Source organism: Miscanthus floridulus, chromosome 8, assembly GCF_019320115.1.
Source record: "Miscanthus floridulus cultivar M001 chromosome 8, ASM1932011v1, whole genome shotgun sequence".
NCBI lineage: Eukaryota > Viridiplantae > Streptophyta > Magnoliopsida > Poales > Poaceae > Miscanthus > Miscanthus floridulus.
Window position 1 is genome coordinate 31,354,614 of NC_089587.1, and position 10,081 is coordinate 31,364,694.

The following is a 10,081-nucleotide window of genomic DNA, read 5'->3' on the forward strand; positions in this document are numbered from 1 at the left end:
CATTTGGTTCATGTTTTGGTCGGTGGTTATGTTTGTTACTCTTGGAGCTTGGCTTCTAACCGGCTAGAGCATCGTCCGTGAAGCTTATCAACTTGTATGGCAGCCCTATGAAGTTTGTAACCATCTCTTGAAGCTAGTAAACTCATCCCTCATCTTAAGAGTTAAGTCTCTTAACTTAAGAATAAGGAAGTGTTGCAAAGCCCTAAGCCTTAGTGGCTAACCTCAACAACGTGGACTTAGACAAGCCTTGGTGGCGAGCTGAACATGAGATAAATCTTTGTGTCCCTGTGTGCTTGATTTGCTTCACTTGTATTTCATATTGTGTTGATGTGATTTCTAGGGTTTGTCGACGATCTATTTGTGTGTGACATTACTGCCACTTCTAGCTGTCGATCTGTGATTTTCATACCTGCAGGAAGCTCAGTAATTTATCCGATCTAAATTTCTATACATAGTTTTTAACTATACTTCGAAGTTGTCTGCAGGTGTGGCAGTGCCGCTATTCTGCTCGACGGTGCCGTTGTGCGGTAGTGCCTTGGGTTAAATTTGATAATTGCTCAAGTCTTGTTTTAACAGGTCTATTCACCTCCCTCTAGGTAACCAGAGACCTAGGCCATGTTTAGATTGCAAAAAATTTCAACCCGATGAATAGTAGCACTTTCGTCTTATTTGGTAAATATTGTCCAATCGTGGACCAACTAAGCTCAAAAGATTCATATCGTGAGTTCCAACTAAACTGTGCAATTAGTTATTTTTTTACCTATATTTAATGCTCCATGCAAGCGGCTAAAAATTAATGTAATGGAGAGAGTGAAAAAACTTAAAATTTAGAGGTGATCTAAACAAGGCCCTACGCAAAATTTGATCGGTTAAATTTGATAATTGCTAAGTCTTATTTTAACAGGTCTATCCATCCCTCTAGGGTAACCTGAGACCTATGCAAAATTTGGTCACCACCAATCAGACCCTGGTATATGTCCAACTTGTGTTGGCCGAAATCTCTAACGTGCACTACTGTGGCAATTCGGAGAAATAAAAATCAAGGGGCGAGCTCTACAAATATCGACACCTTCAACTCTGCTAGGGTTTTCGGCCGTCATATCCCTTCGTCCACGCTCCCCGCAGCCGCCGCCCCGCAACCCGTCCTCCGCCATGGCCGACGACCACTTCTCCTCCAAGCGGAAGTACGACGACCCCTCGCCGCCGCCCCGGCGCACGGGGTTCTCTTCGGGCCCGCCGCCTGCCTCGCCGCCCGCTGGCGGCGCCCCGTCGTACAACAGCGTGCCGCCGCCCCCCGATGAGATCCAGCTCGCGAAGCAGCGCGCGCAGGAGATCGCGGCGCGGATCTTTAACGCTGCAGAGGCCAAGCGCCCTCGCGTCGACAACGGCGACGATGACGTCGGCGGCTTCGGGGGAGGAGGCTCCCTGGGCGGCAGCGGTGGCGGTGGCCGCATCGGCGGCGGAGGACTCGGCTTCTCGTCCTCTGCCGGTGGTGGTGAGTTACAGGACTTGCTTGTCGTTGAGCCCATGCTTTGTCGCGTAGATCTGTTTGTCTGTGCTTGGTGGTGGAGGACTCGGCTTCTCGTCCACAAGGACTGGGTGTTTTCTTTGCTCGGTTTACGATTCGATTTGGGGTATGGATCGATAGATCAATGTGCGTGAGCTGCGGATGCTCAAACCTGGTTCATGTTTAATGAACCTGTCACCTGTGAGCTATTTAGAAGCACGCTCATATTGTTACGATCGCCAATGTTTTTTTTTTGAGAGCTCACAGGTCGTGATCATCTTATTATAACAACGAGATGCAACTGTGGAGGCACTGGAGGGTTAGTTTTTTTTTTTCCTAGCAAGCTGCAATGCAAGTTCATATCAATCAGCATTCTCCACCTTTTTTTTAGTTTTACCCGCTCCACCTTGTGGAGAAGTCTAGGAGAAGCCTAAAACTGTTGTCATCTGAAGGGGTTCAATTTTTTTTTATCATATTCACTTTCATTATTGTGTAGTATTTTTCTCGCAAAATGCCATTTTCTGGATAGACTGGCAAGAAACATCTCAGATATTATTGTGATCTTGCTAAGCTATAAGATTCATTATCTGCTCATACATGGTGTAGATGTTTAATACCTTTGTTTGGCTGCCAAATGTGGCGTCAATGCAAAATCGAACTGGTGCTGCATCCCAGCTCATTTGCCTGTCTTAACTCGAGTCTGATTGTATCCGCTGTCTTAAAGTAGTATATGTTCATTCAATCTTGATTTGTGCAGTTAGCATATCGTGAAACTGTTGCTTTGTGTTTATACACTGCATCCCTTCCTTTACCATGAGTTGTTGCCCACATAAATTTAAACAGTTATTTCTCATAGTTCATATAATTCAATAAATTCCGATAATAGCAAATGGATTCAGAATTCTAGTGGTTTCTGTATCAGGGCACGGGGCTTCTATCCCACCGTTATCTTCCCAGAGCAGTGCACCGCAGTACTCCTCATATGGTGGATATCAGGGTACAAGCAAAAAGATCGAAATTCCAAATGGAAGGGTAAGCATGTTCAGTTCGTTTTCCGTCACCGAATTTATAGTCGTATAAGAAAGTGTATCCAGAAGTGTGATGTTTGTATTCCCTTCAACTGGCACTGTTGTCGACTTGCTGTAGGTTGGTGTTATTATTGGAAAAGCTGGGGAAACTATTAGGTATATCCAACTTCAATCAGGAGCAAAGATTCAAGTAACAAGAGACCATGAAGCTGAACCTGGTGCACCGACAAGGTCAGTTGAGCTTTCTGGCAATCCTGATCAGATAAGCAAAGCTGAACAGTTGATCAAAGAAGTTCTGGCAGAGGTATTACTCATTATGTTCACAGCTTTTTGTTTAGTTCTGCATTTTTTTCGTACTTGTTACAATGTTTGATCTTGCAATCCAGGCTGACGCTGGGTCATCTGGTGGTGGATCTGGCCGGAAATACAATGCACCACAGCCTGGCGGTGAGACGTTCCAGATGAAGATTGCTAATAACAAGGTATGCACCCTGTTCTATATGAAAAATACATTTTATCATGCTATCACAAGTTTTTGACATGTGCACGGGTGTCCATTTGTCAATTTTATATCAATAAACAGTCAGTATTGTGGTGATTGCCTCATCAATATTATTTTTTTCCGCTGCTTCTGATTATTATCTATTTCTTTTTAGGTGGGACTGGTTATTGGGAAGGGTGGTGAGACTATAAAGTCCATGCAGCTCAAATCTGGAGCTCGTATTCAGGTTTGCTATCTTATTATCCACCCTCCTGTTTTACTGTAGCTGCAATCAGAAATAAGGTTATATTAAGCTTACTTGTGGTTGTTTATCTGCTTGTTTTTGCTTTGCCTAGTAAATTTAAATGCTGCTTCCTTATGATTGATATTTTGTCATCCTTGAGTTCATCATTCATATTTTGCCTTAAACACTCCATTTGGTCCAAGCTGTTCATTTATACTCATCGTTTTGGTCTACTTGTTTTGCTGTTGATCTGTGTTCTGATGTTATTCTTGTCCTTGCAAATTCTTGTGCAGGTTATTCCTTTGCATCTGCCTGCTGGTGATACTTCAGCTGAAAGAACTGTGCATATTGATGGCACTCCAGAACAAATTGAATCTGCAAAGCAACTGGTGATTGAGGTTACCAGTGAGGTCCGCCTTCTTTCTCTTATTGTGTATATTCATGATATCTGTAATTGCTTTGCCGTCTTGTGCTTTATCTGCCTTATTTAGGTTGCTTCTGGTTCATTCTGTTTATTATCTTGTTTTATGATTTTTCCCGGTTCTTTTTGAAAATCTTGTTTCTTTTGCTTCTTTGTTGCCCTACATTGATTACACTGCTGCACTAACCAATGTCTGAAACATATTGTTCGTGGGTACAGCCTCAACATGCAAGGAGATTGTTTTATGTCTTCTTCCCTGTTTCTGAACATAACTTATTAATGATTTTGGGCAAGGTTGATGACTTAAATATATAATAAAGCGAAGAGACTTATTTGTAAACTAACTTGTTCTTTATCAATTAGCTATTGTGGTAGGCCTGTTAAATGGTTTTCCGCAGAAACTGCAGCTAAAAAAGTTTTGACAAGCCTTGATTTGAAATTCATATGATTGTTCATGTCATATGGAATATGTATGATACTATTTTGGGCAAAAACCAACGAATCCTTGTTGCCACCTGTTCTACTCAGTGGCTATTGTTTATTTATTTCTCCACATAGAGCCAATTAGTGTCATTAGCTTGCCAGGAGGACTGCAAACTATCCTGGAGAGCAGGTTTGTTTCTGTTTAATATCAATGTCCTACTGGATAGAACACTGTGTTTTCACTTATAACATGGTTTATGGATTATGTGAGCTGACATGCTGTATCTGGCATCTGTATCATTTCATAATTTTCATCTGCTTCTCCTGTTCCTCTGGAGCACAATGGATACATATGCATTGCTTTACTCATGGCTTGTTTGTGAGGAAGAAATGCTCTAAACAGCCCCAGGTCCCCAGGTGTTTGGTTGTTTATGGTGGTCATGCACTCCAATTTAGGTCCTTTGTTCTAGTTGCTCGTATTTAGGTCTGATGTTTATGATCATTATGGAGGCAAGGTTTTCCTTTTCATCCACTATCGCCACCTATACAACTTGGTGGTTGATTTTGAGTTGTATTCTCATTTACTATTGCCAATACTTGTTTTAGAGTTGAGCCCAATAATTAAGGAGTTATATTCTCTAAACTATGCATAGATCAGAAAAGAAGCCAGTTAATAGTGCAACTAAAAGAAAGGTTTTACTGGAAAAATACGTAAAAGAGGCTAAATTTTGGGATCCAAAATACAGTCCATGTCGTGCATAATTTTTATTTGGAATTTGGAATATTCCTGAATATCGTATATGTTAAACTGTTTTGCATCAGAAGGATTCAGAAAACCCTGCATGAAGCTATTTTATGTGTGTTATCTCTCTTTATTATGTACCTTGTGGCTCTGCAGGTTGCTGTCCAATCTTGTTTTTGTGCTTAAATAGTATCATTTGAATGCTGCCTTTGATGCTTCATTTTGTTTAATATTTTTCAACTTTTTGGAGGATAATATTGAAAGTAAAGTAGCCTATCTGTTTTTTATATATCTGCCATTTAGCAATGAATTGAATCTTTTAGATGGTAGTGGAAGCACCTTTCTATTATCATATATATCTTTGGACATCTATTGAAACTCTATTCCATGGTATTGCTATTCAACATATATATATGTATATATTCGTCTAGCTGTCCAATCTTCATTAGCCCCCATAGTTTTGCACATGGGCAACGGTAGATGGGCATCGCTAGCTTGACGAACTTGATCGGTGAGTTGCTCCTTCCATTTTTCTTGGTGGTTATGGAATTTATCTGCAATATGTCTTGTGCTTTTGTATGTCTGCTATTGCACTGCTATTTTTTTCCTATTCTGTGCTCTATGCCCTTTTGTTGTATACATATACAGATGTGCAAACTATATTTTTGCAGAATCGTGCCAGGAATCCAATGTCTGGTGGCTATTCTCAGCAGGGCTATCGTCCTCCTCGTCCTCAGTCAAACTGGGGCCCACCTTCTGCGCCACCCCAGCAGCCAGGCTATGGTTATATGCAGCCTGGGGCTTATCCTGGGGCACCGCCACAGTACGGTGCACCTCAGCAACCTTATGGTAGTTATCCCCCAACATCTGGTGGCTATCAGACTGGGTGGGATCAGTCTCAAAACCAGCAATCTCATACAACCCCCCCTGGTACTGGGTATGATTATTATAGCCAGCAGCAGCAACCTCAACAACAACAATCTGCCCCTGGAACTGCTGCTTCTACTGATGCCACTAGCTACAATTATGGCCAGCCTTCAACGTATGCTTCACAAGGATATGATTCTACCTACACTCAGCAGAGTGGTGGGCAGCAAGCATATGGACATGATGGCTACTCTGGTTACCAGACCCAAGGGCAGCAGCAGGGCTACTCTCAGCAGACTGGTTATGACCAACAGGGCTATGGTGCATCTGCTTATGGATCAGCTGCAAACTCGACCCAGGATGGGTCTGCACCCAGCTATGGTGGTCCTGGTGGGTCCAGTCAGGCATCTCCAGGGCAGCAAACTTCAACCCCAGCTGCTGGAAGCCACCCTGGCTATGCCAGCCAACCACCTACTAGTGCTGCAGCAAGCTACCCAACTCAAGGTTCAGCTCCATCTGGATATGGTGCTCCACCACCCCAGTCTGGCTATGGCACCCAACCCCCACAGCAAGGTGGATATGGTCAGGGCACTTATGGGCAGCCTTCTCCACAGGGCCAGAAACCTCCTGCATCTTCACCTTATGGACAGGCTCTGCCTCCTGGATCTGCTCAGGGTGGTTACGGGCAGTATGGATACAGCCAACCTGCTTACGGTGCACCAGCCAGCTTACCCTGGTGCACCCCCTGCAAGCCACCCGGGCTATGGCCAGCAGCAATCTTATGGCGATGCTTATGGTAGTGGAAGCTATGGGCAGCCTCCAGCCTACTCTACTGAAGCAACAGCTCCTGCTGCATCCCAGGATCACTCTGCTGCCCCTGCTGCGGCCCCTGGAACAACAGCTGCGCCAGCTTCTGACAACAGTGGAGGTGCCCAAACATCTGCGGAAACTTAAGGTTCATCAGTTAATTTGGAGCAAACATTTTTCAAGCCTCTGCTATGTGGTTTCCTCCACACTGTTGCTTAATATTACGCATCTGGTTTAGGGTCCACACCTACAAGTTATATTTTTTTGGCTGTTGTTTTGACTCGTTGAATTGCTATTTCCTTGCTATTGATTAGTACTTTGCTGTTTTTTTATTGCTGGCGTATATGTTTGGACTGATATGTGTTTGTGTGGTTACTCTTGGACCCTATTCGGTATCTACCGGCTTGGTCTGGACAGAACCTGCCCATCAATATGTATTCTGAGCCTCCTTTTACCTTAGTTATTATGTGTGGCTGTACAACTGTCGGAGGTTTCTATGCCCACTTAAGCTGGTGATGGTTATGGATGAAAATTTGGTTTCAATGTTGCCAGGCTTGAGTATCGGATCATAAAAGGTTTATCTGCATGAAAGTCTTTTTTTTGCTGGCGATTGTTCTGAATCTGTTAACCTAAATTAAAATTCTTTGGGGATTATTTTTGGACGGAAGAAGTTTGTTGCGGTTTTGCATACTGTATATTAATAAAGAAGGCGATAGTTGATCGTGAGTTTCCCTTTGTGGAATTAAAACCGTTAGTAGTATTAGTTTGCTATATTCTTTGCCAGGTCGCCATCTCATCTCATTGTCGTATTGGTCGGGTCAGCGTGCCGACAGAATTGATCAATGGCTGTACTGTCTCGAAATATGAAAATGCATGATTGAATATATCATAGGATCTAGATTAACTAGTGTAGTAGTGTTAATAACAATTAACAAGAGCAGCAATGCCAAAGCTTAACATTCTCAGTCTTCAGAAAGGGCAACGAGGTCAAAGCCTAGCAGCCAAGGTTATGATGCAAAACCAAACTTGATTTTGGCAAATTTTTTTTTGGAACGGGGACTATCAGCCTATTCGGTTGGGGCTAAAACGATCGTATACGATCATGGATTATTACTGCTGACTGGTTTGGTGTGAGAGAAAAATACTATTCTAGCTGGAAATTTACAATCGTTTACGACCAAGCGAACAGGCCGTATATTCGGATGGTTTCCATAGGTTGCTTACACCTGCTGCCAAAACTTGAGCAATGTGTGTTTCACACCCAACACAGTTTGGTAGAGGAATGAGTCGCTGACATGGTGTGAAGTGTGGAGCAATTTGTTGTTCACACATAAATGTCCTTTTCGTTTGGCTGATAAGTCATGACTAAAAGTACTGTTGATTAATTTATTATAAGAGAAAAATACTATTCATTAACTGAAAAAGTACAACTTATAAGCCAAGCAAGCAAACACGTTGAAAGACAGTTCGGTACAGGAATGACCGAATGAGTCGATCACATGCAGAGGCCAAGACGGCAAAATACCCACGTCGATGAATGTAACAAGGCGGGCAGGCGGCTCATGTACTAGATTCAGTGACAAACTGACAAACATTACTATTGTTATATTTAAATACATAGAAACACATTAATAACTATATATCTAGAAAAGTCAAAACGTATTATAATTTAGAACGGGGAGTAGCTACTAACTAAAAATCAAGAGCAAAGATCAATTGTCCAACTTCAATTACCTGGTTGGACGATCTTCCTACACCTATAGCTAACCATGCTCTGCCGTTCACAAAGGCGGTGTTTTGGGACTGCTCCGCTCCCGTTTTTCCTGTTCTGCTCTACGAACTCCACCATGGAGCAGCTCCGCCATAGAGTTTGTGGAGCAGGTGGTACTGTTTTGCACACAGCTCTGCTCTAGCTTTAGGAATGTGTTGTTTCCATGCAAATGGTCCTATTATGCCACTGATTGAAATTGCACTTGATATTTTCCGAGAAAAATAGAAAACAAATGATAGAACATTAGCATAGGCCATAATTCAAATACAAATAAAAATAATTGTCTGGTGAATTCTCGATGGAGGAGGCCACACTGATCATCAAGCTGGGGCTGGTTTGTGCATCTCAGGTGCCTTCTCATCGACCGGACATGGCTGAGGTGGCCAGTATGCTTGAGATGGTGAGGAGTCCTCACGGTACCCCAGAGGATGATCTGGTTTGAGATCCATTTACTAGATTTTTTTCCTCTTTTCTCATTCCTTTTTCATTCGTTTTTGGGTAGATACATGTTGACCTGTTCTTGTTGAGGCTCAGTACAGATGCGGCCTGCGCCGATTGCCGAGTTCTCTACCGGGTCCAGTTGGCTGGCTGGTCAAGACATGTCGGGGACGTTTAACCGAGTTTGGCCCAGCGTGGAGTGCTGCCGTATAGGTTAGGGGAAGTAATCCGTGATTAATAAGTGGCAAGACGGGTAATTATCCAACAGTTCCAGGTGGGAGTACAAAACTCCAAAAAATGGAGTACCCCTTGAGATGTTCTAAAAAAACATGGAGTTAGCCTCAGCTCCACTTTTTTTGAGCGGAGTTCCTGAAGCTGAGGGGTGTTTGGCAACGCGGAGCTGGAAAAAACAGGAGCGGAGCAGTCCCAGACACCCCCAAAAGAGCTTGGGCAGCTCACTCATTTAGAAGGGCTAAACATCCATCTAAGTTTTTATGACCAGGATTTGGAGTGGATTGTGTTCATTCAGCAGGAGCTGAATCACAAAATAGTAATGGCCGCCTTCGCTTATTTTTAATGAAGGAAAAGATCTTTTCCTCGATTTATAGCTATATAATAATAGCTCGGGGATAATTCCCCTCGAGCCATACATTTTAGAGGTACGGTTCGTTTCTATGTGGACAAAGGAATAGATAATCGTTCTATTCTTGGGCCAGCTTATCAAGATCTGTGGGAGGATGGGAAGGACCCATCTTCTTTTTGGAAAGGTCGCAGGTCCTGTGTTCACTTCTCTGGCTAGTTTATTTGGGTGCTCAATTGGATAACATACCGGCGTGCTTTGATGTCATTGGAATGGAGTTACCGAGATCTGTGGATCACAATAATTAAAAGGCATTCACAATGCTAGAAATCACATAGTTTCTATATTTATTAATTTATATAGACACTATACATAGAAAATGTTCCCAATTGATAGTTTGTACGGAATAATCTTTTATTCAGTCATATATCTTCTTCTCCCTCGTCTATCTATCATATCTCTTCATGTCTTGATTTCTATGTAGACATGATTTCCTATTAAACAATTTCCTCCTCTCTCTGTCACATCGTCTTTTTCTTAGTTGGCATCTTAATTAATGAATACAAAGACCATGGTTTATGAGTTGGGAGTGCCCTAAGTATCCCTGTCCAAGTTTGGTGCCTAAACGGCCAAGTTAAAATAAGTATCATTGGAAGGTAAATTTAGGGAGAATCTCATTTTGGTGACTAAATGGCCAAGTTAAAATTTGGTACGCCTTGGAAAAAATAGTTGCCATTTGGTTTAAAACGAAGTCCTGGCCAGCCCAGTTACA

The 10,081-nt window shown here is 42.7% G+C and overlaps 1 pseudogene; it reads left to right on the forward strand.

The window, feature by feature from the left end:
* The first annotated feature begins 1,045 nt into the window (after window positions 1-1,045).
* On the forward strand, window positions 1,046-7,063 carry LOC136476104 (uncharacterized; annotated as a pseudogene).
* Window positions 7,064-10,081: the final 3,018 nt, after the last annotated feature.